Source organism: Halichoerus grypus, chromosome 10 (genome assembly GCF_964656455.1).
Source record: "Halichoerus grypus chromosome 10, mHalGry1.hap1.1, whole genome shotgun sequence".
NCBI classification, from domain to species: Eukaryota; Metazoa; Chordata; class Mammalia; order Carnivora; family Phocidae; genus Halichoerus; species Halichoerus grypus.
The window spans coordinates 47,974,783-47,979,633 of record NC_135721.1 but is presented as its reverse complement, the minus strand read 5'-3'; the positions used below and the strand labels follow the sequence as shown (position 1 = coordinate 47,979,633).

At 41.7% G+C, this 4,851-nt stretch overlaps 1 pseudogene; it reads left to right on the top strand.

The window, feature by feature from the left end:
• The first annotated feature begins 3,552 nt into the window (after positions 1–3,552).
• LOC118532829 (adaptin ear-binding coat-associated protein 1 pseudogene) lies at positions 3,553–4,621 on the top strand (annotated as a pseudogene).
• The last annotated feature ends 230 nt before the right edge of the window (positions 4,622–4,851 follow it).

Genomic DNA, 4,851 nt, shown 5'->3' with positions numbered 1-4,851 from the left:
CTCAGCACCTACATCATTCTCCTCACTTCGTCTCATCATGTGGGCATTTTCTCATCTCACAGCGTTACCAGAACAGTGAGTACCATACAATAAGCTATTTTGAGAGAGAGAGAGAGCACATTCACATAACTTTTATTACAGTATATCATTATAATTGTTCTATTTTATTATTACTTGTTGTTAATCTCTTATTGTGCCTAATTTATAAATTAACATATGTATGCATGTATAGGAAAAAACATAGTCTATATGGAGTTCGGTACATCTGTGGTTTCAGGCATCCATGGCGGTCTAGGAATGTATCTAGGTAAGGGGGAACTACCATACTTGTTTTCCAACGTTGCTTTGGAATTTTCCCCTTTTCTTTCCTTTCTTTCATTAAAAAATGTAGTTTCAGTTGAACTTAGGGAGGAAAGAGAAGTAAATGTAAGAGTTCAGTTCCTCTTGAAACTAGAGTTTTTGATTCTTATTAAGATTGAATTTTTTCAGCTGGTATTGAACCACTGGATTATTTGTGAATTGCTATTCGTATTTATGTTTATATTGGTGTGTTTCTCTTTTCTTATTTATGTGTAAGAATTTTCATATATTGTAAATATTTTTCTATGTTTGTCATTTGTTATTCAATTTTAATGGACTTTTTTTCCTTCCCAAAGGGCTTAGTGCATGTGTGTGTGTTTTAATGAAGTCAAATTTATCCATATTTTTCCGTTAAGGTTTCTAGTTTTGTTGCCAATCTCAGAAGCACTTTAACCATCCCCAAGTTTATGTACACCTATATTTTCATCTAGTTCTAGAAGTCATCTGACTTGAATTTAGTTTATGGTGTAAGATAAAGATTTAACTTTATTACCCCTCCCCACCCCGTGCTACATCACCATTTGTCAAATTATGTATCCTTTATCCAATAGTTTGAAATGCTACTTTTATCACATCCTAAATGTTTCTGTGTGCTGAGTCTGTGCTCAGCCAACCATCCTGACAGCATGTTACACACACGGTTACCTTTTGCTACCACTCGCTCTCCCCTCAAACCACTGTGCTTGGATTTTTTTTTTTTAAAGATTTTATTTATTTATTTGACAGAGAGAGACACAGCGAGAAAGGGAACACAAGCAGGGGGAGTGGGAGAGGGAAAAGCAGGCTTCCAGCAGAGCGGGGAGCCCGATGTGGGGCTCGATGTGGGGCTCGATCCCAGGACCCTGGGATCATGACCTGAGCCGAAGGCAGACGCTTAACGACTGAGCCACCCAGACGCCCCTGTGCTTGGATTTTTGCTCCCACTGTGTTACAAACATTTCTCTGGCAAAGCTCATCATCAGACGCCTAATAGCCAAAGTCTGTGCATGCTTTTTAGGGCTTTTCTTGATAGACCTCTCTGGTATATTTGACATTGTTGACAGTTCTTTCCTTCTTGAAGTCCCTTCTTTTGGGGGTGGTTTTGTTTGCCTGTTTGTTTTGTTTTGGTATATTTGGGGACATTTGGATCTTTAGGCACGTGCATCTTCATCTTTGCTGAATCCCACCACAGGGTTCTCCAGAAGGACTATAGTACTTCACACGCCCACAAGCAGTGTGCGATAGACTAACAGGATTATTTAAGGACTAGCGTTGGTAGAGCTGAGCACTCCGGGTCTCTGCCCCACACCATTTGCTCAGCATCCCCCTGTGCACCTTCTCCCCACAAATCTCTCGTGAACTTGAATCCTGCTGCTGGCCTAAGCCAAACCCATGATCATCCCCATTCTCCCCACAACACAAACCAATTGAGAGCGTTAAAGGCTCACTCTCCTAAACCTCGTTTTTGCATTTTGTTCCCTGCCCCCAAATCACCAGAGGCTTTCCAGGGCAGTCAAATAAAGTCTGAGCTCCTTGGATTGGCACCCAAGGCCTTCCCCTGCCCAGCTTCCTCATTCTTTCCAAGACTTATTTCCCCCCATTCTCTATGGGAGAACACTTGAATCCAGGCAAGGGGACCCATTCTGGTGCTGGGGGGTAAGCCAGTACGGCCACTCTGCAAAAACATGTGGCAATATTTAATAAGGATGAAAATACACATACCAAATGACCAAGCAATTCCACTTTTGCACATATGTACCAGGGCACGTGAACAAGGATATTTATACAGCCTGGTTTATAGGTCCTCAAACTTGGAAGCAACCTAAATGTCCATCAAGAGCAGAATGGATAAGTTCCAGTCTCTGTACCCTTCCTCACTCTGACCCCCACTAACCTAGCATCAATGGGGAGATTTCTTTTTCAGACAACATATTTTCATTTAAAACAGGAGCCCAACTACCTACTGTACAAAACAGGATTCTTTTCCCCCACTGAAAAATCAATTTCCTATATCATTGTGTAAATATGTAGGAAAACTCTAAGAAGTTGAGGTCAACTACTTGTTTTATCATTGTGTTCATCTAAGTACTCTTTTTTAATCCCCTTTTAAAAGTTTATATACAGTAAAATCCATTCTCTTTTAGTGTTCATTTTTTTTAACATTTTTTTTTAAGATTTTATTTATTTATTTGACAGAGAGAGAGATAGCAAGAGCAGGAACACATGCAGGGGGAGTGAGAGAAGGAGAAGCAGGCCTCCCGCTGAGCAGGGAGCCCTATGTGGGGCTCGATCCCAGGACCCTGGGATCATGATCCGAGCCGAAGGCAGACGCTTAATGACTGAGCTACCCAGGCGCCCCAGTGTTCATTTCTAAGAGTGTTAACAAATGCATACAGCCTATCCTTTGCTTTTTTTTTTTCTTTTCACAAAGGAGTATCAACATGGTCTCACGTAATTTATCTTACATTTTGTCCACGGAGATCTGAGACTTTGGAAAACAAAGTTTGATTTCACAATTTGGTAAGCAAGTTGTGTTTACTCCATGAGTTCACAAAAGTTCAGTTTCACCTATTGGTCCTTGCTCAATTGTTTGCATAGGTTCTGATTGTCTTCTAGAATGGCCAGTCATGGGCTGACGCTTTCCACCAAGATCAGAAGGGAAAACAGGCCTGGCTTTCAACTCTCTATGGACATTTGACAAGCCATTGCTGCAGGTGAAAGGTCCAGCCAAGGATCATTTAAACCAGGTGCCCTCGGCTGCCAAGTATATACGCGACCTAAAACTCCAGGAGAGGGTCAGCCATTTCTAAGCTACCTTGTCATCTAGAAAGTGCCAAGATTTGATAGCCTAAGCATTGAGGGAGAGAGAACACTTGTCCCCACACTTCTCCAAGAAAGGCAGGGAAACTTGGACCCTTAGTAGGCATATAGTTTTCAAAGTACATTAAATCAACTAAGTTAACTTTTTAACCATAAATCCAGCATTCCATTTGTTCTGACATGATGCAAAAATTTTTTAATTTTTCATTGATTAAAACCTAGAAATACTTTCATACCAAGAGGCCAACCACTACCTTACCCAATATTTTATCCCTCCCTACCCCAGTTGTTTTGATCTTTATTCTTCAGTGGATGACTTCAAAAATGGGATGCTAAGCTTCACCAAGATGGTGACCTTGATGGCCTGCCCCTCTGAGGTGGCCAGCCCCTCTCATGAGGTAGGAATTAACATATCTTACAAATCCAGGTGGTGCTGATGCTGGTGGTCAGGGGACCACACTTTGAGAATCACAGCTATAAATCTAAAAATGTATAGGAAATGTGGAAGGCAGAGGAACCTATTAACACCATGAGGATATATTTTAAATCCAGACTCTGAGAAATAGTTCCTTCAACAAATAAATTATAAGGAAAAAGAAAGCAAGAAAGAACCTAGAGATTACAAGAGACTTAGTAGGCATGGAGAGTAGGGCCAAGATAGCACAGTCAAAATACAAGCCTTGAACTCTGTATGAAGCTGGATGTCAACATCTACCAGATTCTGCCCAGTGCTTCCAACAGCAGCTACAGGCTGGACTTCAGGACAGCCTACTTAGACTGGTCACCTCCAAATAATTTCAAAAGGGAAGTTTGCCTATCAACTCGAGTATAAAATATCACGGGAGCTCTCTGTATGAGCACCAGTAGAAACAATATCCTATCATTGTTGAGGAGATAGTGACAGATTCCAGCTTCTACTGTGTAATCTGGTTCCAGGATGACACTGGGCATAGTGCTTTCACTGACATTTACTTCACAGATCAGGTGATGCCTTTGACTTTATATCCTTCTGCAAAATTACTTCAAGTGGGTAAAGCAAGTATCTAAGATGTCCAATGAATCTCAAGAACTGGACACTCATCCCAAGTTGGATCTGGGCTTCAAGGAAGGACAGATCATCAAGTTGAGTAATAGGAACCTTGCAACCAAGAGATGATGGGTTTCTTAGCCCAGGACTACAGGGGACTGGGGGTCTAAGTTTACTCCCAGACCCACTTGGAGGCAAAGTCACTATTCCCCCTCCATCCTCAGAGGATGCCATGAGCAATCACGTTGCCCCCACCATCCATTCCAAATCTAACCATGGAGGTAGTGACACAGGTAACATTTTAGGATGGGCTTCTCCTACTCCTCTCATGACACAAGCTCCAGTGTCTGAGCAATGACTTGGGGAGACTTTGGCCCTGCATCCAGCTCTGTTCCAAACCTGGCACCACAGCCATCCAACTAAGTCCAGGACTGAACAGCCTTGGCAGAACATCAAGAACAGACTTGAAGAATAAAAATGACCTTGAGAAGATGGGGAAGAAACTCCATCTTTGATGAGGAAAATGGACAAGGTGCAGAAAAGACTTTTTCTAAACAATTGCAATATATAATATATTTGTTCGGGGGATGATCAGAATACTTACACAGAGCCAGCGGATATTCTTGAAGACCTTGTCATAGAGTTCATCACTGAAATGATGCACA